Source organism: Macaca thibetana, chromosome 11 (assembly GCF_024542745.1).
Source record: "Macaca thibetana thibetana isolate TM-01 chromosome 11, ASM2454274v1, whole genome shotgun sequence".
Classification (NCBI taxonomy): domain Eukaryota; kingdom Metazoa; phylum Chordata; class Mammalia; order Primates; family Cercopithecidae; genus Macaca; species Macaca thibetana.
This window is the reverse complement of record NC_065588.1, coordinates 128,811,139-128,836,814: the sequence shown is the minus strand read 5'-3', so window position 1 is coordinate 128,836,814 and position 25,676 is coordinate 128,811,139. Positions and strand designations below refer to the sequence as shown.

General features: G+C 57.3%; 1 long non-coding RNA gene across 1 annotated transcript; it reads right to left on the bottom strand.

Annotated features, from left to right (window-relative positions):
• Positions 1–1,743: 1,743 nt before the first annotated feature.
• Positions 1,744–4,556, bottom strand: LOC126930582 (uncharacterized). The gene is made up of 4 exons (XR_007717626.1): positions 4,518–4,556; positions 4,229–4,353; positions 2,204–2,518; positions 1,744–1,930 (listed from the first exon to the last, which is right to left on the bottom strand). It is a non-coding gene; the product is annotated as an uncharacterized LOC126930582 (long non-coding RNA).
• Positions 4,557–25,676: the final 21,120 nt, after the last annotated feature.

Sequence of the window (25,676 nt, the reverse complement as noted above, 5' to 3'; positions counted from 1 at the left end):
ACCCCCACCTAGGCTTCTCTCACCCCCACCTCAGGGCCCGGCCAGCTGTGGTGCTTCACAGAAGGGATGGAAGTGATTGTGAACCTATCACAAGCCCAACTCCAGACACTGATGTCAGGAGGATGCACCCAGGCTAGTCCACTGGCCCCAAAAGGACACACCCAGGCTAGCCCACTGATTCCAGGAGGAGCCCAGACTAGCCCACTGAGGAGGCAGGGGAGACAGACGCAGGTGGGGTGAGAGGAGAGTCGGGGATGCATCTTGGTGATTATGACTGGGGAGGACCTCCTAGTGCCTCAGCTGTAGGGAGGTGGGGCGGGGGATGGGAGGGCACTTTCAGGCTCCCAACCTGGGAGGAGCCACCACAGTCAGCCCAAACGTCACTGCTCCACCAGGCTGTGTGACAGCTGCAGTGTGGTCAGGCTGGGAATCGGCCCTCAGTTCTGCAGGGACTTGGAGAGCCTCTGTGGCGTGCAGGGGGTGGATGCTAACCCAGGGGCACAGGCCCCACCTGAGCAAACCGGAGCAGCTGCAGCAGGGCTGGGGAGGGAAGCTCAGGGGCAGGAGCCGATCTGACCTGTGCGTTCCAGGGCTTCCACTGGAAGAGGCACTCGGGGTGAAGGGGGCCCTGCAGGGAGGCCCAGAGCCGGGGAGGCCAGTGGAGCCGGGAGCCACCTGGAGGGAGGAGGAAGGTGCAGTCAGGCTGGTGGTGGGAGGGGTACGGCCCAGCCTGGGGGCCAGCAGTGGGAGGGGTGCGGCCCAGCCTGGGGGCCAGCAGTGAGAGGGGTGCGGTCCAGCCTGGGGGCCAGCAGTGGGAGGGGTACGGCCCAGCCTGGGGGCCAGCAGTGAGAGGGGTGCGGCCCAGCCTTGGGGCCAGCAGTGGGAGGGGTGCGGCCCAGCCTGGGGGCCAGCAGTGAGAGGGGTGTGGTCCAGCCTGGGGGCCAGCAGAGGGGTGCGGTCCAGCCTGGGGGCCAGCAGTGAGAGGGGTGCCGTCCAGCCTGGGGGCCAGCAGTGGGAGGGGTACGGCCCAGCCTGGGGGCCAGCAGTGGGAGGGGTGCGGTCCAGCCTGGGGGCCAGCAGTGAGAGGGGTGCGGTCCAGCCTGGGGGCCAGCAGTGGGAGGGGTGCGGTCCAGCCTGGGGGCCAGCAGTGGGAGGGGTGCGGTCCAGCCTGGGGGCCGGTGGGGAGGCTGCACCCCATGAAGCGCCGGAAGCACCGAGGGGAGCTCAGGGCTGGGGTTGTTTCCAACAGGCCAGGTGTCGTGGGGAGAACGTGTCGGAGGAAGGAGAGGGCGGGCTGGGGAGAGCTGGACACCATGATGGAAGCTGGGGGCACTCCAGCCGTCCTGGCCTCTGGGGGCTCCTGCCAGGGCGCAGGGCGTGGGGACACCCTGGCCGGCATAGCTATGGGTCTGAGGGCCTCTTCAGGAAGGCTTGTGGGGTCAGAAGCTGCATGGTCAGTGTGGGGGGTGGCAGCCGTGAGGTTTGCGATTGCAGGATGAGGGCTGTGGGGTCTCTGGCATGGGCACTGGAGACTGCGATGGAGTCAGGTTCTGCTGGACATAGAGCAGAAGTCCCCAGTTCAGTTCCGAGCACATGGGTGAGGAGACTCCTGGGGGGCCACCAGGGGCTCTGAGGAGATGTGGGCTTGGGAGCTGTGATGGCTGGGCTATGTCCCCCACAAATCCACATGCTGAAGCCCCAGCCCCACGACCTCAGGATGTGACTGCATTCAGAAAAGGGGTCTTTAATGAGTCCGTCAAGGTAAAACGAGGTTGTTGGGGTGGACCCTGATCCAGTCCCACGGGTGATGCAATATGAAGAGGAGATCGGGGAGGAAAAGTTCCCAGACAGCGGCTTAGAGAGTGATGACCAGCTCGTGATGACTGGCCTGTAATAACTGGCCGGTGATAACTGGCTCGTGATGACCGACCTGTGATGGACAAGGAGGAGGTAAGGATGCAGACAGGCACAGGGGGCCGCAGATGAATGCACGGAGGAGACACCGACTGCCGGCCAAGGAGGGAGGCACAGGATGAACCCGCCCTGCTGGCCCCGAGGTGGAGACTTCCAGCCTCCGGGGCGGGTGACGGGTGCCCCGGCCTCCGGGGCGGGTGACGGGTGCCCCTGCCTCCGGGGTGGGTGATGGGTGCATGTGATTTAAGCCACCGGCCCGTGTTTGTTGTGGTGTCCTGAAGAGACTCACATGGTAGCTGAGTGTGGTGGATGGGCCGAAGCTGCAGGCAGGAGACGCCCCAGTGAGGCTGGCAGGACCATGTGGTGGCAACGGCCACCCCAAGCCTCAGGGGCTTCCTGCAGGAATGGCTGCTCAGATGCCGGGGCCTGCAGCGCTGATGAGGGGGTGCCTGGACCACAGCGCCGTGGAGGACGGGAGGGGCCTGTTTGTTTCTAGAGGGACACGCTGGCCACGCGGATGCAGATACCATGTCCTCACGGATGCGCACACGTTGCATAGACACCATCACGTGAGCCTTTTGAACTTTGAAGGTTGAGAACATTCCTAAGAACACACATCAGCACTATTTAGCGCTTCTAAGGAGTCACCGCGGAGGGAGGGGAGGGGTCACCGCGGAGGGAGGGGAGGGGTCACCGCGGAGGGAGGGGAGGAGTCACCGCGGAGGGAGGGGAGGAGTCACCGCGGAGGGAGGGGACGGGGTCACCGCGGAGGGAGCTTGAGGGGTCACCGAGAAGGGAGGGGACGGGGTCACCGCGGAGGGAGGGAGGGGTCACCGCGGAGGGAGGGGAGGGGTCACCGCGGAGGGAGGGGACGGGGTCACCGCGGAGGGAGGGGACGGGGTCACCGCGGAGGGAGGGGAGGGGTCACCGCGGAGGGAGGGGGGGGGGGTCACCGCGGAGGGAGGGGCGGGGGTCACCGCGGAGGGAGGGGGCGGGGTCACCGCGGAGGGAGGGGGCGGGGTCACCGCGGAGGGAGGGGAGGGGTCACCGCGGAGGGAGGGGAGGGGTCACCGCGGAGGGAGAGGAGGGGTCACCGCGGAGGGAGGGGAGGGGTCACCGCGGAGGGAGGGGAGGGGTCACCGCGGAGGGAGGGGAGGGGTCACCGCGGAGGGAGCTTGAGGGGTCACCGAGAAGGGAGGGGACGGGGTCACCGCGGAGGGGAGGGGCGGGGGTCACCGCGGAGGGAGGGGAGGGGTAACCGCGGAGGGAGGGAGGGGTCACCGCGGAGAGAGGGAGGGGTCACCGCGGAGGGAGGGGAGGGGTCACCGCGGAGGGAGGGGCGGGGGTCACCGCGGAGGGAGGGGCGGGGGTCACCGCGGAGGGAGGGGGCGGGGTCACCGCGGAGGGAGGGGGCGGGGTCACCGCGGAGGGAGGGGGCGGGGTCACCGCGGAGGGAGGGAGGGGGAGGGGTCACCGCGGGGGGAGGGGGAGGGGGGGGGTCACCGCGGAGAGAGGGGAAGGGCAGTCGTGTTTTGAAAATTCCTGTGCAATGACAGTGTTGTTTCCGGAGGCGCCTAAGTGATCCCGCAGCGGCCCGGAGGAGGACCCTGAGGGTCGGGCACTTCTGGTCCTGACCGGCCTCTGCTGGCGCCCCCCCGGGAATCAGGGAGATACCCCGGGCCCGGCTTCCAGGAGCGCAGCCGGGCCACAGCCCTGAGGACTGGCAGACCCGCGCAGGCGCGGTGAGAGGGAGGCCGCCCAGGCCTGGGGCCTGGAGGCAAGGGGTGAAGTGGACCAGAGCCCCGTAAATCCTGAAGTGGGTGGGGAGTGAGCCTGTGTGGCTGCGAGTGGGTCCGTTTCGGGGCTGTTTGTTCCTGCAGCAAATGATGCCCGCCCTGATAGAACCAGTGCGCGTCCACCACGAGCTGCCCACGCCCTCTCCAGGAAGGGACCCGGGTTCAGGGCTCCTGCCAGCCCATGTCGTGCCTTTGTGTAAATTAGAAAAAAGATCAGAAACAGGCCCTGCTGTCTCTCCAGGCAGGCTTTGGTGGAAGGGCTTGATCTCCTGTCCCACCTTCCCTGGCAGGGCTCCCTATGCTTGACCCCCAGAACTGCCGGCGGCTGGCAGAGAAGGGGTCCATGATGGCGCCTCGGTGCGCAGCCTTGGACCTGCCCCCATGGACCTGGGTGAGGACTTCCCAGCCCTTCCCCGGCTCTGGCTGCTCTCCCTAAGGGCCGCCTCACCCCTTCTCCCTCGGGCATGGGGCAGTGGATGAGGGTTCCCTCCCTCCAGAGGATGCCCCCACACCCCTACCAGGACTTGGCAGATCCAGCTTCTCATCTTGGCAGCCTGATGGTGGGACGGGATCATCGTGGTGGTTTTAATTTGCATTTCTCTGATGACTGATGATTTCAAGCATCTCTTCATATGCTTGCTGGCTTTGGGGATAGAGATAATTATTCCTAAAGCAAAACCTGATTATGTCATTTCTGCTTCAAGATGCCAGTGATACCTGAGGTCTGCAGGGCAGTGCAGACGCTCACCACCTGGCCACTCAGGAACCTGCGCTTGACCCCCAAATCGGCCCCCCAACTCCTGTTACCAGCTCGCTCCTTCCAAGAGGGCCTTCTCCGGGGACAGCCAACGCTCTTCTGACGGCTCCTGCCCTTGCAGAGTGCTGCCCCCGCCTGCCCACCCGGCCTGGACCCTCGCCTGAGCCCCCTTGGGGCTCCGTGCCACCTCTTCCCTGGCGTTTGTTCTACAGGAACCTCCTACTTCTTCCCACTTGGGAAAGGAAGGCTCTGGGCGTGGAGGTCAGCCAGGCCCCATCCCTGTACCTCCGGCCCTTCTTCCTGCTTCCTGTTCGTCACTGCCCCAGGACCTTTGCACCTGCATTCCCGGTCTCTGTGAGTGCCCTGGGGCCTGTTGCCCCCGTCACAGTCCTGGAGACACCTTTTCTTTTCTTTCTTTCTCTCTCTCCAGCTTTATTTAGGTATAGTTGACAATTCAGGACCATGTGTACTCAAGGTATGCAGCATCACAACCTGACACATGTATGCATTGTGAAATGAGTCCCACGGTTGGGCTAATTAATGCACCCATCACCTTATATGGTTACTTCTGTCTGTGGTGAGAACACTTCAAATTTTAAATAGAGGACACGCAGGCTGGGCAACAGAGCGAGACCCTGTCTCTACAAATATAAAAAAAATTACCTGGGCGTGGTGGTGCACACCTATGGTCCCAGCTACTTGGGAAGCTGAGGCTGGAGAATCACTTGAGCCTGGGAGGTGGAGGTTGCAGTGCACTCCAGCCTGGGCGACAGAGGGAGGCCCTATCTCAAAATAAATAAATACATAAATAAATGAAGGACACATTATTATTAGCTGTAGTCACCATGTTCATTCCATCTTAGGACCTGTTAATCTCATAACTGCACCTTTGTTTCCTGTGACCCTCAACTCCCCATCCCCTCTCTGGCCCTGACAGCCACTGTTCTCTCTGCTTCTATGAGTTCAGCTTTTTCACACATCACTCAAGTGAGGCCACGGCTATTTGTCTTTCTGTGCCTGGCTTATCTCACTTAGCACAATGCCCTTCAGGTGTCCTCACAAATGGCAGGCTTGCCCTGCCCTGCCCTGCCCTGCCCTCCCCTCCCCTCCCCTCCCCTCCCCTCCCCTCCCTCCCTCCCCTCCTCTCCTTTCCCTTCTCTCCTTTCTCTCCTCTCTCTCTCTCTCTCCCCCCACCCCTTCCCTTCCCTTCCCTTTCCCCCCTGTGGAATAACACTCCTGTGTGTGTGTGTACACATGTGTGTGTATTTCTCCCCTTCCCTCCTCTCCCTTCCCCTCCCCTCCCATCCCCTTCTCTTCCCTTTCCCTCCTGTGGAATAATACTCATGTGTGTGTGTATGCATGTGTGTGTATTTCTTCCCTCTCCTCCCCTCCCTTCCCCTCCCCTTCCCTTTCCCTCCTGTGGAATAACACTCCTGTGTGTGTGTGTATGCATGTGTGTGTATTTCTCACATATTTTCATCCATGCATCCACTGATGGACACTTGGGTTGATTCTGTGTCCTGGCTGCTGGGATGGTGCTGCGATGAACACGAGGGTGCAGACCCCTCTTCTATGTACTAATTTTAACTCTTTGGATAGACACCCAGCAGTGGGATTGCTGGATCCTGTGGAAGCTCTATTTCCACATTTTTGAGGAAGCTGCCTGCCGTCTCCCATGGTGGCTGTGCCAACGACGTTCCCAGGAACAGAGTGCAACGGGCCCCTTTCCTCCATGTCCTCACCAACACTCGCTATCTTTTGCGTTTTGATGACAGTCATCCTAACAGGTGCCAGTTGGTACCTCATGTGGTTTTTATTTGATTTTCCTGATGATTAGTGATGCTGGACATTATTTCGTCTACACATCGGCCACTTACATGTTTTCCTTTGAGACACACAGAGTCAGGTCCTTTGCACATTTTAAAATGTTTGTTTGTTTGTTTCTTTGTTTTTGTTATTGAGTTGTTTGAGTTCCTTCTACAATTTGCAGATTAACTCCTCATCAGATACATGGATTGCAAATATTCCCGCCTCCCCGTGTGGGTTGACTTTTCACTCTGTTGGTTTCCTTTGCTGTGCAGAAGCTTTTTGGTTTGTTGTATTCTCACCTATTTTTGCTTTTGTTGCCTGTGCTTTGGGGCCATATTTTAAAAAATCATTGCCCAGACCAATGTCAAGAAGCTTTCCTCCTATGTTTTCTTCCAAGAGTTTTGTGGTGTCAGGTCTTACATTTAAGTCTTTAATCTGTGTTGAATTGATTTTCGTAGGTGGTGTTGGATGAGGCCCTTTCGTCCTCCTCCACTTTTCCCAGCACCACCTATTGAGGACGCCCCCTTCCCTGTCGTGTGTCCTTAATACCTTTGCTGAAGGTCAGTTGGCCGTGACTGTGCATGGGGACCCTTCCTGGCTCCCCTGGTGCCCTGTGCCCCACATGCCCCACCCCCTCCCTTACTTTTTCTCCATGGCATGAATCACCCCTGACCTACTATATATATTTTATCTTATTTTATTTATTTTTTTGAGACGGAGTTTCACTCTTGTCCCCCAGGCTGGAGTGCAATGGCACGATCTCAGCTCACTGCAACCTTTGCCTCCCAGGTTCAAGTGATTCTCCTGCCTCAGCCTCCCGAGTAGCTGGGATTACAGGTGTGCACCACCACACCCGGCTAAGTTTTGTATTTTTTGTTTTGTTTTGTTTTGTTTTTTGTTTTTAGTCGAGTGGTGTTTCAACAAGCTGGTCAGGCTGGTCTCGAATTCCTGATCTTAAGTGATCCTCCCACCTCGGCCTCCCAAAGTGCTGGGATTACAGGTGTGAGCCGCCACAAACGGCCGTGGATATTTTGAATTTTCTTGTTTGTTGTATGTTTTCCTCACTGGGCTGCACACTCCTGAGGGTGGGGCATCTGTACCATTCTTCAGTGCTGGGTCCCCTGTGTCTGGGACAGTGTATGCATACAGCAGGTGCGTAATCAGTGTTGACTGGAAGGGTGAGGGAGTCAATACACATGGCAGGCATTGGACTATGTGTCTGAGAAACATAAGTCATTTAATCTTTTTTTTTTTTTACACAACTCCATTGAGATATAATTTATGTACCATGAAGTTCACTTATGGATTGAAGTGTGCAATTCAGTGACTTAATACATTTACCGAGTTGTGTAACCATCACCACCATCTAATTTTAGAACATTTTCATCATCCCTAAAAGAAACCTCACTCACTAGCTGTTCCTCCCCCTATTCCTCCTACCCCAGCCCCAGGTTGCTCACCTGCATCTCTCTGTGGATCTGCCTGTTGTGGACATTTCACACACACGGGTGTGGTCTTCTGTGCCTTCCTCTTTCACTCGGTGTGATGCTTGAGTTCACTCATGTTGTCATCTATATTGGTACTTAATTCCTTTTTTTTTTTTTGAGACAGAGTCTTGCTCTTGTCACCCAGGCTGGAGTGCAGTGGCGTGATCTTGGCTCACAGCAACGTCCGCCTCTGGGGTTCAATCGATTCTCCTGCCTTAACCTCCCAAGTAGCTGGGACTACAGGTTCGTCAGCCATGCAGGGAGGTCGGGCTTCCTCCACGGCAAGGTGGAAAGAGAAAGCTGGGCGAGGACCAGGCCTCAAGGACTGAGGCTGGGATTGGAGCTTTGCTGAGCCCAGAGCAGCTCCAGGTCCAGGCTCCTCCCTAAGAGCTGAAGGCCTTGAGCAACTGGCAATTCATGCTCACTTCGGGGTAATGGGATTACAAAAACAAAAGCCTTCCACATAGGGGCTGTCATCGTAGTACATGAAATACAAAGACAAGCAACCCAGCCAAATGTGGGTTTTTGTCCTGCTAATTTTTTTTTTTTGTATTGTTGGTAGAGACGGGGTTTTGCCTCGTTGGCCAGGCTGGTCTGGAACTCCTGACCTCAGACAATCCACCTGCCTCAGCCTCCCAAAGTGTTGCAATTATAGGCATGAGCCATTGTGCCTGGCCATCGTTCCTTTTTATTGCTGACTAGTAGTCTGTTGTGTGAATCCACCACTAAAACCCACTCATCAGTTGATGATCATTTGGGTTGCTTCTGCTAGTTGGTTATTATGAAGAATGCCAGAGCAAATGTTCCTGTGCACTCTTGGGCATATGCCTAGGAGCAGAATTGCTGGGTCACCTGGTGACTTTACATTTAATGTTCTGAGGAGCCACCAGGTGTTTTAACACAGTGACTGCACCATTTCACAATTCCTGCCAGCAGTGTGCAAGAATTCCAGTTTCTCTACATCCCCAACCCTTCCCTTAAAAAAAAAAAAACTGGCCGGGCGCGGTGGCTCAAGCCTGTAATCCCAGCACTTTGGGAGGCTGAGACGGGCGGATCACGAGGTCAGGAGATCGAGACCATCCTGGCTAACACGGTGAAACCCCGTCTCTACTAAAAAAATACAAAAAAACTAGCCGGGCGCGGTGGCGGGCGCCTGTAGTCCCAGCTACTCGGGAGGCTGAGGCAGGAGAATGGCGTGAACCCGGGAGGCGGAGCTTGCAGTGAGCTGAGATCCGGCCACTGCACTCCAGCCTGGGTGACAGAGCGAGACTCCGTCTCAAAAAAAAAAAAAAAAAAAAAAAAACAGCCATCTAAGTGGATGTGGAGCTGACTCTCCCTCTGCTTTGGGTTTGCGTTGCTTTTATGGCTAATGATGTCTGAGTGTCTCTCCCTGTGCTCATGGCTATTCGTGTATCTGCTTTGGGAAATGCTTATTCGAGTCCTTTGCCCACATTTGGCTGGGTTGCTTGTCTTTGTATTTCATGTACTACGATGACAGCCCCTATGTGGAAGGATATTTTGTAATCCCATTACCCCGAGGTGAGCATGAATTGCCAGTTGCTCAAGGCCTTCAGCTCTTAGGGAGGAGCCTGGACCTGGAGCTGCTCTGGGCTCAGCAAAGCTCCAATCCCAGCCTCAGTCCTTGAGGCCTGGTCCTCGCCCAGCTTTCTCTTTCCACCTTGCCATGGAGGAAGCCCGACCTCCCTGCATGACTGGCCGGCGGGGTGTTCACGACTGAGTCCAGGTGTCCCCAGCACAAGTGTCCCCAGAACAGATGTCACTGGTCACGGGTGTTCCTGATAATAGGTGACCCCAGGCACAGGGTGTTCCTGATCATAGGTAACCCAGGCACAGGTGTCCCTGGTCACAGGTGTTCCCGGTCACAGGTGTCCCCAGGCACAGGCATCCTTGGACACATCCCTGGTCACAGGTGTCCCCAGGCACAGGTGTTCCCGGTCACAGGTGTCCCCAGGCACAGGCATCCCTGGACACATCCCTGGTCACAGGTGTCCCCAGTCATAGGTGTCCCCAGTCACAGGTGTCCCCAGGCACAGGTGTTCTGGTCACAGGTGTCCCCAGGCACAAGTGTGCCTGATCACAGGTGTCCCCGGTCACAGGTGTCCCCGGTCACAGGTGTCCCTGGGCACAGGTGTCCCCGGACAGACAGCCACAGGAAGCTGATGCAGGGAGCAAAGAGAAACAGAGACACAAAGAAAAGAGAGTGAGAGACAGAAGAGATGGGAAGGAGAGATAAATGGTTGGAGAAAAGCATCCTGTGGAGTTGAAGAGAAAGGAAGGTGGGGGGGGACGGGCAGCAGAGACCCAGGGAGGCTGCGGTGGCTGGACCCTCCCTCACCACACTTTCTGTTCTGTCCTTCCTGGGGAGACTCCCAGAAAAGTGGGCCAGGCTGAGGGCATGATGAGGACACAGAGGCCCCAGGGGAGGGAGGGAGGAGCGGGCTGCCTGGAGGGGCTGTGGTCAGCTCAAAGCCTCAGGAGTCAAGGATAAATCCTCTGACCTTTGACCTCTGACCTCCCTCTTCTTGGCTCCAGACTCCCCACAGTTTTCCATGACAAATCTTTTTTTTTTTTTTTTTTTTTTTTTTTTTTTTGTTGAGACAGAGTCTCGCTTTGTCGCCCAGACTGGAGTGCAGTGGCCGGATCTCAGCTCACTGCAAGCTCCGCCTCCCGGGTTCACGCCATTCTCCTGCCTCAGCCTCCCGAGTAGCTGGGACTACAGACGCCCGCCACCTCGCCCGGCTAGGTTTTTGTATTTTTTAGTAGAGACGGGGTTTCACCGTGTTAGCCAGGATGGTCTCGATCTCCTGACCTTGTGATCCACCCATCTCGGCCTCCCAAAGTGCTGGGATTACAGGCTTGAGCCACCGCGCCCGGCCTCCATGACAAATCTTACCGGAAGTTGGAGGGCAGCCCGGCAAGGGTCTGTAAGTTACCGCCAGGGCACAGAACAGAGGTTGGCAGGGGAGGAGAGACCCCCAGGCTGCCGTCTGCCTTCGCCCTGCACAGCAGGCCCATGTGGGGGTGTCACCGTCCTTAGCTCCCTGGCATCTGATCCAAGATTACACCCGGCAGGGTCTGTTCTCTGGGCTCAGCTCCGGGGAAGCTCCCACCAGTGAAGGGAGGGCTCAGGCTCTGGGCACACAGGGTGCCCTCTTTCAGAGAGGGAGCAGCTGTCCCGCACCGGAGAGCACTCATTTCCTGTCAGTGCTCTCCTGAGCACACATGGATTCAACTGAGCAGCAAGCACTCAGGGGGCTGGTCTCCTCTGCAAGGCAGCTCCCGCCCCGGGGCCCTGCCTCTGAGAGCAAGGTGTGCAGGCTCTTCCTGTGGTCTCCCTGGCCCGTCCCCAGAACGGCCTGCACTGTCCCTCTGCAACCTGCACCCAGACAGACACTCACCATCCCCAACCCCTGAGACATTCAGGTCCACACTGGGGACTGGGCTACCTTGGCGCCTCTTCTTTGAGTGTTCCCTCCACACAGAGCCTGCTTCCTGTCCGGGTGGTGTCGGGTCGCCCTCTGCCTCTGGAGCACCTGCAGGGGCTGTTGCTCTGGGCTCCCTAGAAATGCAAGCCCCTGGGCCTGCCTGCCTGCTCTACGTGTATTCACTAAGCCCATGCCAGTGGGGGTCTCAGCAGGAAACAGGCACAGGTTGTGAGGGGGCTACTGAGGCCTGACTTCCCCAGGGACAGGCAGGATGGGAACCCATGAGGGTTGCTGAGGACGCAGGGATGTGCACTGTGGGAAGCCACCACCACCCAGAAGCCAGCAAGGGCAGGGGAGAAGTTAGTGGTGCCAGAACATGGCTAAATGAGGCAGCCATGGAAAGGGGATGCAGAGGGGAAGTGGAGAGGAAGGCGGTTTTCCAGGAGCCCTAGGACCTGCTCTGGGGCTTCTGCTGCTGAGCCCAACTGGGAACCAGAGCACAGGATAATGGTGACACTGGTGATGATGGCAATGAAGATGATTATGATGGTGATGATGCTGGTGGTGGTAGTGGGATGGGGAATGGACATGGTAGTGGTGATGGTGATAATGGTGGTGATAGAAATGATGGTGGTGGTAATGATGGTGGTGATGGTGATGGTGGTGACGAAGATGGTGATGGTGATGATGGTGATGATGGTGATGGTGATGCTGCTGCTGATGGTGATGATGATGGTGATGGTGATGCTGATGATAGTGATGGTGATGATGATGGTGATGATGGTGATGGTGATGCTGCTGGTGATGTTGATTCTGATGATGGTGATGATGGTGATGGTGATGATGGTGATGATGGTGATGGTGATGCTGCTGCTGATGGTGATGATGGTGATGGTGATGCTGCTGCTGATGGTGATGCTGATGATGATAGTGATGGTGATGATGGTGATGGTGATGGTGCTGATGGTGATGATGATGCTGATGATGATGGTGATAGTGGTACTATTTAATCCAGTTCAGATTCCTAGTTAGGCTCCCCTGTTTCTCTTCAGGCACACTGTGAGTCACTGGCTGGTATTTATGGGTGGTCAGAATGCCTGTGTCCAATCTCTGTTGTACTCCCTTTCTCAAAGAGAACTCAACTATGCTTTCACAAGGAGGGGATTGTGGGAAGAAGTGTCCCCCAGGAGAGAAAGCTGGATGTGCTGGCACCAGGAAAGTGCCTCGTAGTTTACTGTCCCCAGGCGGCATCCCCATCCACAGCTGAGCTCACCTTCTGGGTGCTTGGCCAGAGGGCCTTTTGAATCTCAGTATCTCTGGAACAAGACTAAGGCTGGGAGACATCTGGAGTGGAGTTCCTGTCCAGCAATGGCAAGCTCCCTGCTGAAGCTGGGAATGGGGAAGGCATGGTTCTCAGGGCTGAGCGCCCTTGTGCTGGACTGTTCACCTTTCAGCAGGAAGAGGGAGGGAACTCTGCTCTTCAGGGTCAGCCTTGGGGTGTGGGGATTTCCTGAAGAGTGCACCTTAGTATTTTGCCACCCAGCCTCCAGTCATTCTTTGGGTTAATCAAGAATGCATTCAGCTTCAAGTATTAGAAAACTTAGTAATTAAGCAACAAAGCCATTTTATTCTCTGAATCAGAAGCTCAGAGTTACAGTATTTGAGGCTGGTTAACCAGTTCACCCATGTTTTCAGGGGTTTGCTCTGCCATCCTCAGGGTATTAGATTTTTACTTAACTGTTTTGGCGAGGTGTGACACAGTGTTGGCGAGGTGTGACACAGTGTTGGCCAGGTGTAACAGTGTTGACGAGGTGTGACACAGTGTTGGCGAGGTGTAATGGTGTTTGTGAGGTGCGACACGGTGTTGGTGAGGTGTAACAGTGTTAATGAGGTGTGACAGTGTTGGCGAGGTGTGACAGTGTTGGTGAGGTGTAACAGTGTTAATGAGGTGTGACACAGTGTTGGTGAGGTGTAACAGTGTTGACGAGGTGTAACTGTTAACGAGGTGTGACACAGTGTTGGCGACGTGTGACAGTGTTGGTGAGGTGTAACAGTGTTAATGAGGTGTGACACAGTGTTGGCGAGGTGTGACACAGTGTTGGTGAGGTGTAACAGTGTTAATGAGGTGTGACACAGTGTTGGTGAGGTGTAACAGTGTTAATGAGGTGTGACACAGTGTTGGTGAGGTGTAACAGTGTTGACGAGGTGTAACAGTGTTAACGAGGTATGACACAGTGTTGGCGAGGTGTAACAGTATTGGCGAGGTATGACACAGTGTTGACGAGGTGTGACATGGTGTTGGCGAGGTGTGGCATGGTGTTGGCGAGGTGTGACAGTGTTGGTGAGGTGTAACAGTGTTAACGAGGTGTGACACAGTGTTGGCGAGGTGTGACAGTGTTGGTGAGGTGTAACAGTGTTAACGAGGTGTGACACAGTGTTAGCGAGGTGTGACACAGTGTTGGTGAGGTGTAACAGTATTGGCGAGGTATGACACGGTGTTGACGAGGTGTGACAGTGTTGGCGAGGTGTGACACAGTGTTGGCGAGGTGTGGCACAGTGTTGGCGAGGTGTGACAGTGTTGGTGAGGTGTGACAGTGCTGGCGAGGTGTGACACAGTGTTGGCGAGGTGTAGCAGTGTTGGTGAGGTGTGATACAGTGTTGGCGAGGTGTAACACACTAACAAAAATGCGCAGCTCCTTGAATTCTCACAAAATGTTGTGTGTTACATGTTACAAATGTAACAATCAGGAAATAGAATATTACTAGCAGTGTTGGCTTTTGCTTCTCCTACTTGATGTCTTATTGACCCAACAAGGCTGCTGCAGCTCCAGGCATCATATCCGCATTCTAGCACCCTGTGCTGAGAGGCAAATAAACAGTGGTGTAGCAGCCAGGAGCTCCCACCTGGCTTCTCAAATCTCATTGACCAGAAGAGTGTCTCATGGCATTGCTTGTTGCAAAGGAGGTTGGGAAAGTGGAAATCAGGCAAGGGTGATGGACTTACTGTGACTGTCTCAATCCAAATAGAATTCATCACAAGGCTGGGGGATGGAATCTATGTTTCCTGAGACTGAGAGGCTTCTGCTTCTTATTGGAACAAAACTGGGGCTCTCTGAGCAGGACAGAGGAGGCGCGGGTGGGCACACGGTGGGCAGTAGGACTGTGCACCATGCCCTGTCTTTGGCAACAGTTCCCATTTTCCTCTGGGAAATGCTGCTCTCCTGTGTTCGGCCCATGGTTCCACTCCATCCTTGGGTCCAGGTGTGTGTGTGTCCCTCAGGCGTTGCCAGTGGGAGCACCCTGTTCCTCTTTGTCCCGTGATTGGCCCAGTCTTGGGGCATGACCCAGGACCTCGATGGCAGTGAGTGGAATAAAGTTCCCTCCTTCCCTCAGGTCTTGGGGCAGGAGGTGTAGGCTTGGGTTTCTGGATGCTCACATGGAGGACGGCGGGCAAGGACACAGAGAGACAAAGACTGGAGGACACCGGTAGCCTCTGGATGCATCCATACCTGAAGCTGGCACTGCTCGTGGACTTCACAGATGCACGGTTCGTTGCATTCCCTTGCTGCGTAAGCTGAGTTTTCTGCCGCAGGCCACATCTTACTGGAAGAATGCTGTCTGGAATGCCACTATCACCTACCAGAAGCCCGAGGGAGCCATAGAAGGGGGATGCGGCCCAGTTCTCCAGCTTCTGGGCCTAGAAGCCCTGATCTTCCCTGCCCAGGCTCCTGGCATCCCCTCAGTCAGGGCTGAGGCCACAAACTGCCTGCTCAGGGCAGGAGACGGACCTGAGGGGTCTGGCACCCTCAGCTGTCAGGAACCAAGCTGTCCTTTTCTTTGTTTATATATAAAACATTTCCTGAGCTGCCCTGAACTCCAGCATTTATCTCAGGTTATGGAGAACCCACAGGTGAACGAGCTTCCAGACACCCGTGTCTCTGAATGTTCCTTTTTTGCTGTTGCTGCAAATGGCAGACACCCAACTTTAACTTCAACTGACTTGGGCAGAAAAAGGGCCACACGGGAAGGATCCTGGAGGTTGTCCGGTTGGAGGAAGGCTGAACAAAGGACTCTTTGGGAGGTCAGGTGTGGGTGGGCCTCAGGTGCAGCTGGAAGGGGGGTGCAGATGTGCTCCATGCGGTTAGGGCTTGTTTTGTTTTTTGTTTTTGTGTTTTTTTGAGATGGAGTCTCTCTCCGTTGCCCAGGCTGGAGTGCAGTGGCGAGATCTCAGCTTACTGCAACCTCCACCTCCTGGGATCAAGCGATTCTCCTGCCTCAGCCTCCTGAGTAGCTGGGACTACAGGCGCCCGCCACCACGCCCGGCTAATTTTTGTATTTTTAGTAGAGACAGGGTTTCACCGTGTTGGCCAGGCTGGTCTCGAACTCCCGACCTCAGGTGATAGCGCTCTCTCGGCCTCCCAAAGTGCTGGGATTCCAGGCGTGAGCTGCTGTGTCTGGCCTGCAGTCAAGACTCCATAGCTGCTTTCCCTGCTGCCTGCCTGTCTCTCTGTCCCGCGTCTTTCCAGGCACAGCCTCTCCCGGGTGGCATGAAACGTGGACACGTGCCCCACAGCGCCCCCTATTGGAGAGGGGTGAGCTTTCTTCCTCAATCTGGTTCCGAAGTCCCGGGGAAGGGCTCTGGTCGGCTCACACAGCGGTTTTGTTGAGCTGTGTATAATTGTCATATATGACTCTCCATTTAAAGTGTAAGAGTCAGAGGTTTTGGGGATTATTGATTATTTATTTATTTATTTTGAGACGGAGTCTGGCTGTCGCCCAGGCTGGAGTGCAGTGGCCGGATCTCGGCTCACTGCAAGCTCCGCCTCCCGGGTTCACGCCATTCTCCTGCCTCAGCCTCCCGAGTAGCTGGGACCACAGGCGCCGCCACCTCGCCCGGCTAGATTTTGCATTTTTTAGTAGAGACGGGGTTTCACCGTGTTAGCCGGGATGGTCTCGATCTCCTGACCTCATGATCTGCCCGCCTCGGCCTCCCAAAGTGCTGGGATTACAGGCGTGAGCCACCGCGCCCGGCTGGGATGATTTTTTAAGAGTCGTGAAATATATACGGCATAAAATGTGCCATTGTAACCATTGTGAATGTGTCTGGAGCGGCCTTAATTCCAGTCGCACTGTTGTGCCGTCGCCGCCACCATCTGTTTCTGAGACTTCTTCATTGCCCCAAAGAGAAACCCTGCAACTGTTAACCGATAATTCTCCATTCCCTCCTCCTCAGCCCCTGCTGGCGATGGATAATTTTTTGGTCTCATGCACCCCATTAACTCATGCCAAAAATCACTGTGTTTTGGCCGGGTGCAGTGGCTCACGCCTGTAATCCCAGGACTTTGGGAGGCCGAGGCGGGTGGATCATGGGGTTTGGAGATCGAGACCATCCTGGCTAACATGGTGAAACGCCGTCTCTACTAAAAATACAAAAATATTAGCCGGGTGTGGTGGCAGGTGCCTGTAGTCCCAGCTACTCAGGAGGCTGAGGCAGGAGAATGGCGTGAACCCGAGAGGTGGAGCTTGCAGTGAGCCGAGATGGTGCCACTGCACTCCAGCCTGGGCGACAGAAGGAGACTCCATCTCAAAAAAAAAAAAAAAAAAAAAATCACTGTTTCTCTGACGTTCTAATTTTATTGGTTATCCTGTCTTACCCGGCACCTCTGCCTAGCAGGGAGTGGGGGCCGTGAGCCACAGCATCTGCACAACACAGTCTGCTGCTTTGGGCCCAGCTTAGGGGGCTGAAAGGTGAGGCCTGGGTGAGCACAGGGTCCACACGGTGGTCCAGTGTGGCGGCAAGACCGGGGAGGGCCTGCCTGGGATAGAGATGGGCAACGGGACAGACAGGTGAACACTCCACACTCAGCGCTCGGCTCTTTGCTGGAGACTCGGTTTTCTCTGGTTGGCTTTTGTGTCCATGAGTGTCGTGGGCACTGGATGGCCCCCCGACCCTCCCTACTCCTGGGTGCGCTGGGACGTTGCTGCTGGTGTCCCCAGCCGTGTCCTCCCCTGGGGCTGCCCTCCGCTGCGGAGAGCCGCCCTGCACAAGGTTACACCCCTCCCAAGGTGGTCTCAGCCTGGGGCAGTGCTGACAGCGTCTCAGCCCAGGGCGTCCCATGGGTCAGCCCGGCCGGTTGGGTCAGCTGCACTCTGCACACCCTGCCTTCCTCACCTCCTATGGCTGCCTCCTAAGATCATGCCCCGATAAACCTGGTCCCAACCCAGCTCCTTTGCAGGGCCTGTCTCCAGGAGATCCGAGCTAAGACCTGACGTACGTGGGTGGCTTTGGGAGTTCTGCTTTCTGTGGCTCCTCCGGCTGTTGCTTCCACAGTGACGTGCCTGAGTTGGGCTGGCTGCTGCCTCTGGCCTTTCCTCATGTCCACCGCTGTTCACGTCTGCTTTTTAAACATAGATAGGATCATGTTTTGAGTTTATAAAGGGATAAAAATGTCCTGTGCCTTCCAAAGGTTCAACAGACACGAGCCTTTGTGTGCCAAGCAGTGCGGAATAGAACTAGACCACACACAACTGGAGGAATCGGGCTGGGCATGGTGGCGGCACCTGTGGTCCCAGCTACTTGGGAGGCTGAGGCTGGAGGATGGCTTGAGCCCAGGAGTTCCAGACTGCAGTGAGCTAACATCACACCACTGCGCTCTAGCCTGGGCGACAGAGCAAGACCCTGTCTCTGAAAAAAAAAAAAAAAAAAAAAGGAGGAATTTCAAGAGAAATTTGATAAAACCCCAGTCACAGGGGAGGCCTCCTGCCCTCTCTGGACAGGACAGGTGCGGTGGCCACTGGCCATTCTTTGCCTACCCAGCATCTGAGCCCACATCCTGTGTGGGGAATTCTCCGCCTCACGGGCGGGTGGGATGCAGAGGCAGCCTCTTGCTGTGAAAGCCAAAAGTGTGATGCTCAGTTTCCTGCCCCCTCACCCCTGAGGTCCCAGGGGCCTATCCCAGGCTCAGCTTTCGGGCACCACCACCCCTGGAAATGAGCTGGGAGCTGGTGGCATGGAGGGTGCACCGTGGGGCGGTGGACCCAGCAGAGCATGGCCGGGGCCCGAGGCCAGTGCAGGGCTGAGGTGATGCGGGGCCCGAGGCCAGTGCAGGGCTGAGGTGGTGCGGGGCCCGAGGCCAGTGCAGGGCTGAGGTGCCGCCGGTAGCGTTCATATCTGCACTCGGCCACTGATCCTGGCAGATCACTCCATCCCTCAGCTTTAGTCTCCTCACCTGTAAAGGGGGAGGATAGCAGCACCTCCCTTGTGGATGCTGCAAAGACCAGATGAGTTAAAATTAAATAAGTGTGGAGAAGAGTGCCAGACACACAGTGAATGCTACATGAGTGCGGGAAATGGTCAATCAATACTGACAGCACACAGAATGTTTGAAGGAGTGGAAACCAGATTCGATATATGCCTGTATTCACACGGCTGAGATTTCTTTTTCTTTTTCTTTTCTTTTTCTTTTTTTTTTTTTTTTTTTTTTTTTTGAGACAGAGTCTCGCTCTGTCACCCAGGCTGCAGTGCAGTGGCACCATCTCGGCTCACTGCAAGCTCTGTCTCCCGGGTTCACGCCATTCTCCTGCCTCAGCCTCCCAAGTAACTGGGACTACAGGTGCCTGCCATCACGCCCGGCTAATTTTTTTTGTATTTTTTTTAAGTAGAGACGGGGTTTCACCGTGTTAGCCAGGATGGTCTCGATCTCCTGACCTCGTGATCCGCCCGCCTTGGCCTCCCAAAGTGCTGGGATTACAGGAGTGAGCCGCCGTGCCTGGCAAGGCTGAGATTTCAATACGTATCTGCATTTCCCTCTGATTAGGATACAAAGTTTCACAGCCATCTGTCCACCCACCTGCCTGCTCACCCACCCACCCAGCCATCCACCCACTCGCCCACCCACTCACCCGCCCGTCCACCCACCAATCCACTCACCCGCCTCATCTTCACCTTCCCGTCACCTCCCCTCTTCCCACATCTGCTTCTCCCGCTTCCATCTGGAGGCCGCCCACGACACCCGTCCTGCTGGTCCCTGGCCTTCCCTCCTGCTTCACATTGCTGACTTTTGACAGGCTGCTCTGGAACAGTCTCTTTCTGTTCCTCCTAATACTTATTCTCACGTTTTTGTTTGTCCATTTCAGTCCTGTCTGGGTCGAGGGACACAGTCTCTCTGCAGACACGGACTGAGCTGCTCATGGTCTATTTTGAGCCTTCCCTGCAGGCTCAGGGTCCCTTCTGTGGCCCCTGCTGTGCCCTCCACCAGGGAGGACTGGGTGGCTGCGGTCCTATGGGGTCCTGGCCTCCTGCCTCCCCTGGGAGGGGAGCACCGCACGGTGCCATGGGGACCCCGTCAGACCAGAGCGGCCTCAAGGGTGGTGCTCTTGCTCCCGGGGACAGCTGGTGGTGCTTGGACACACCTCTGGCTGCCAGGTCTGGGCATCGATGCCTGTGGGGTGGGGATGTCACCTTCCGGGGCTGCGGCCACAAAGTCCCCGGAGCTTAAAACGACGGGGTTTCTCTCCCACATTTCCGAGGGCAGAAGCCTGAAATCCAGGTGTCTCAGGGCCGTGCTCCCTCTGGAAGCTCCCGTGGAGGCTACTTCCTGCCTCTCTCAGCTCCTGGGGGCTCCAGGCATCCTTGGCTTGTGGCTGCATTGCTCCGTTCCTGGCCTCCAAGCGCACACCTTCTCTCTCTGTGTCTCCTCTTGCTGGGACACTGGCCATTGGATTTAGGGCCCACCCAGTGTGACTTCAGCGGGTTTACACCTGCAAAGACCCTGTTTCCTAATAAGGTCACTTTCACAGGTACCTGAGTTAGGATGTGAGTGTATCTTCCGTGGGAGGCGCAGTCCGGCCACCGTACCAGGCACCCTGCTAACTTTCCCATAGCGCACGGGACGGCCCCACAACCATCTTCTCTCCAAAATGCAACAGCAGCACCAGGGCTGAAACCCAAACCAGGAAGGAGAGCTCTGCCTGCTCATCGCTGCTACGGGGAAAAGGCAGCTCACCGTGCATGTCTGTGGGAGCCGCGTGTCTGTGGGAGCCGCGTGTCTGTGGGAGCCGTGTGTCTGTGGGAGCCGTGTGTCTGTGGGAGCCGAGAGCAGCCAGCCCTTGAGTCGCAGGGCACGTCAGGTGCCTCCTAAGCATGAGTTCCTGGGCTCCGCCCCGTCCTGCAGTCTCACCTTCCAAGCTCAGTCCCCTGGGGCCCAGTGCACCACCTGTGTGAGACCCACTGGCCCGACCCAGCCCTTCCCGGTGGAGAAATGGGCTCAGGAAGGGGTTCGAGCACAAGGACTGGGTGGGCGTGGAGGCCGACGGAGCCCTCTCTCCTGACGCCTTGCCGTATGAGAGCTTCCTGTGGCCTCCAGAGCAAGTGACCGCAATGCCGTGCAGATTTATCATCTCGTAGCTCTGGAGGTCGGAAGCCCAGCATGGGGTGAGTGGGGCCAGCTCCACTGGGGCCTGGGGGGGACCCGTCACCTGCCTCGTCAGCCCCAGGAGTGGCCCGCCTGGGCCAGGCCCTCCCTGCGTCTTCAGAGCTGCTGCGTCCGCGGAGTCTCCCTGCAGCGTCTCCCGGCCTCGTCTCCTGCCTCCTCCTCCCTGTTCAAGGGCCCTTGTGATTGCGCTTGGCCCACAGATAATCCAGGTAACAGTGTTTAAGGTCAGCTGATCAGCAGTTTGAACATTTGCTGCCGTCACTCCCCCGCCCGGTAACCTGACGTAGGCGCAGGCTCTGGGGATTAGCACGGCGGCCACGTCTGACCTCCATCCAGCACGAGCTCCCTTCTCCATGCAGGGGAACCTTCTTGGGTGCTGGGGCCGGGACAAGACAGGTCTGGGGCACGACTCAGCCTCACCAAGTCCTGGGGACAACGCCCGGCACCAGGACCTCCACGCGCCCTGGCCAGGTGGTCCTGCTCAGCCTGGGGCAAGGGCAGGGGCTGGCTCCTCATCCCACTCCACAGGACCCTCAACCACACCAGGCCTCTTGCCCCCATGGACCCCTCACCCCATGGGGCCCTCACCTCCTCTCTGGCAGGTGAGTGCGCTGAGGTCCAGCGTCTGCATGTCACCTCTGCTACGAGGCAGTGAACACCTGCGCTTGCCGAGGGTCTGCAAGTCTCAGGTGCGGGGAGTTGCTGTCCAGGTCCCTCTGCTGAGCTCCCCGGGTCACCTCTGTGGCTTCATCAGCTGCTCGGCTGGGCGGAGGTCTCACCTGGCCTTGCTCACACATCAGGAGCTGTCGCTGGCTGTGGCATGGCTCCTCTCACGCAGCCCTGAGTCCCCAGGGCTTCCACAGCGCGAGGGGAGAGCTCACGGCCTCCCAAGGTCACGCCCCATCCTAAGGTCAAAGCCAGATGCCAGGGAAGCTCTGATGGGGGGGAAGCAGAACCTGCATTGAGCTCCCATGTTCATCCACAAACACACACTGATACGTGCACACCCGTGTTCACACACACACATCCACACACACACACTGATACGCGCACACCCACTCACACGTACACATCCACACACACTGATATGCGCACACCCGTGTTCACACACACACATCCACAAACACACACTGATACGTGCACACCCACTCACACGCACACACCCGTGTTCACGCGCACACGTCCACAGGCACACACCCATGTTCACACGCACACACCCACTCACATGCATACACCCGTGTTGACACGCACACACCCACTCACATGCATACACCCGTGTTCACATGCACACACCCACTCACACGCATACTCCCGTGTTCACACGCACACACCCACTCACACGCACACACCCACTCACACACACACACCCGTGTTCACACACACACGTCCACATGCATACACCCATGTTCACACGCACACACCCACTCACACGCACACACCCGTGTTCACACACACACGTCCACAAGCACACACCCATGTTCACACGCATACACCCACTCACACGCACACACCCGCGTTCACACACACACGTCCACATGCACACACCCATGTTCACACGCACACACCCACTCACACGCACACACCCGTGTTCACACACACACGTCCACAAGCACACACCCATATTCACACGCACACACCCACTCACACGCACACACCCGTGTTCACACACACACGTCCACAAGCACACACCCGCATTCACACGCACACACCCACTCACACACACCCGTGTTCACACACACGTCCACAAGCACACACCCGTGTTCACACACACGTCCACAAGCACACACCTGTGTTCACATGCACACACCCATGTTCACATGCACACACCCATGTTCATGCACACACGTCCACATGCACACACCCGTGTTCACACGCACACACCCATGTTCATGCACACACGTCCACATGCACACACGCACATCCACATGCACACACGTCTACACAGACATGTTCACACGCACGTTCACACGCACACACACACAGGGTCTGCTGTGGGTGGGCATAACCCATGGATCCTGGACCTTTCTATGGTCCCCCACTGGTGTCTGTCCAGGTGTTGCTGTGAGGTGGGGGCTACTGCCCCGGGCTGCTCCTGGTGGCCCTGACCCCACTCTCCTTAGCCTGGGCCTCTGCCCAGTGTCAGCACCTTCCTCTCCCCTGGCAACGTCTGCTCCTTGGAAACCAGGGGGCCCCGTGACCTGCTGCCCCCTCCCAGGGGTCCTGCCCAGACTCACGTTGTCCCCACTGGACTCTGCTCTCAGAGGGTGACAGATCTCCCACGTTTGCCTGGGACCCCCCACGGCCCCCTTCATCTTGGGGAACATGAGTGGTTGGTCACCCTGGCTCCCACCCCATCTGCAGCTGGCTCCCCTTGGCCTTCCAGATGCTGGCTTAGCATGGAGGAGAGCCCTGGGGTGGCCGCAGCCCTCCCCCAGTTGCCCCCAGCACAGCTGGGCTGCTCAGAGCCACCTCTGGCCTCAGATTCCCTGCAAGAGGCAGAGTCCACTTCCTCGCCCTGCCCATCCTCCAAGCTGCCTGCCTGGAAGCCAAAGGCGGTCCTCACTCTTACCCCAGAGAAAAGCAAACTCAGGGAGAGGCACGGAGCAGAGGGAGGGGCTCCAAGGACACAGTGGTTGGCGGAGAGGTCTAAATAGCATCGGGTCAGAGAAGGAGGCTGGTGCTGGGGCCCTGTTCAGCCCAGTGCAGCACCTCCCCAAGAATAAAAGCCAAATCCTCCTGTGACCACACCCCCAACACCAACCCTAATCCTAACACCCCCGCCCCTCACCCTCATACCCTTCACATGTACCCCAACCCTAAACCTAACAACATACCACATCCCCCAACACCAACCCTAATCCTAACAGCCCCACCCCCTCACCCCCACACCCATCACATGTACCCCAACCCTAAACCTAACAACATACCACACCTCCCACACCCATCACATGTACCCCAACCCTAATCCTAACTACGTATCACACCCCAACACCAACCCTAATCCTAACACCCCCACCCCCTCACCCCGACACCCATCACATGTACCCCAACCCTAAACCTAACAACATATCACACCCCCAACACCAACCCTAATCCTAACACCCCCGCCCCTCACCCCCACACCCATCACATGTACCCCAACCCTAAACCTAACAACATACCACACCTCCCACACCCATCACATGTACCCCAACCCTAAACCTAACAACATATCACACCCCAACACCAACCCTAATCCTAACACCCCCGCCCCCTCACCCCCCACACCCATCACATGTACCCCAACCCTAATCTTAGCACTAATCCTAAACCTAACACCCCCCACCCCCACACCCATCACATCTACCCCAACCCTATCCTAACACCCCACACCCCCCACCTCCACTACCAATCACATCTACCCTAACCCTAATCCTAACAACACCCCACACCCAACACCCATCACATCTACCCCAACCCTAAACGTAATACTCCCTCACCCCCCAACACCCATCACAACTACCCCTAATCCTAATCCTAACAACACCTCCCCACCCCCCACCACCAATCACAGCTAACCTTCACTCCTAACCCTCCCTCCTTGGGACCTAAGACTGACTATCCCCTCAGCGCCAAGAGCTGTTCCCCTGACTCCACCCATCTCTCTTCGTCTGGCCCAGGAACTCAGACGGGGCCTTCCCAGGAGGCCGGGGGGGAAGAGCTGGCCACAGCTGTCTTGTGTCTGGACTCTGAGAAGGCATCTCTCCGCCCCATCACTGCTGACCAAGCCTGCTGTGCTTTGCCCAGTCCCTGGGATGCACTTGGGATGCTTAACTAGCTGGCCAGGGGTTTCCTCTGCCCTTCTCATGACCACGGCTCCTAGTTTCCTTGGGCAGGGTGCAGGCCAAGCATCCAGAGGGAGCGGCAGGGCTGTGGGGTGCTCCCCTCCCCCTTGGGGCCTGTCACCTGCAGGCTGAGCCTGGGCACCGATGCCAGCAACCCCCAGCCCCAGCCTTGACGCCCCGCTCCCCAGGGCCAGGGAGGTTAACTGGAGCTCAGCGCCCACTGGAGCAGCCGGCCAGAGGCACCGCAGAGCTCCTGGCTCTCATCAGCCTCCCCGTGTGAGGAGTGACAAAGCCCCAAAGGTGTCGGCCGTCAGCTGAGCCCACAAACTGCAGGCATCCACTTCCCCGTCATGATGGATTCCGGAATTCAATGACATCAGCCGTCCTCCGGCTCCTGGGTTCCTGGAGAGGCTGCCCAGGAAGGTGATCAGGAGCCCGGCGGGCGAGCCTGGTCTGAAAGCAGCCGGGGAGACCCTTGGTCATGAAGGCTGCCCCTCCCCCAACAGGATCCAGGCCTACCTCGAGCCAGGAGGCACTGCAGACCTGCGGGACACAGCTGTGAACCGGGATGAGCCCTGGCTGGGGGGCTTGCAGTCTGGTCGGGAGGCACAGTGGGTGGAGGCACCCGTGGTCAGTGCCCCTCAAGGCTGTGGAGTGCCAGAGAGGGCGTGAGCAACGCCTCACGGGGTGACCAGGACGTCTCCATGAGGTGATGGTAGAATGAGGAGGTGTGGGGAGATCCTGGCGTATCGGGGTGCAGGCAGGGGCACACAGGCAGAGGAGCAGCCAACTCCAGGCCTGAGGATGGAGGGCTGCAGCGTTTGAGGACCCTCCTGGAGGCGCGATGACTGGGGGGCAGTGTGATGGGGCCAGCGGGGGCAAAGCGGCCAAGGCTGCCCCAGCAGGATGGTGGCTTGCTCTGTGGGGGACGGAGCACTGAGTTGAAGAGAGTCCCTGAAATTCACCAGGACGAGCTCAGAATGTGGCCACATTTGGACGGGATTACTGAAGGGGAGATTAGTGAGGGGTCTGACCGCAGGGCCGCGTGGTCCAAGCGCACCTGCTCCTAGGAGTTGCTTTCAAAACTGGGTCAGAGGAACAGGTGGCTGTTCAAAGGGGCCAGAGGGTAACCAACGCAGCCAGGACTTGAGGGGCAATGGCCCCAGGGAGAAGGAGACCTCATGTTTCCCTGAGGCAGCCTCAGGGTGC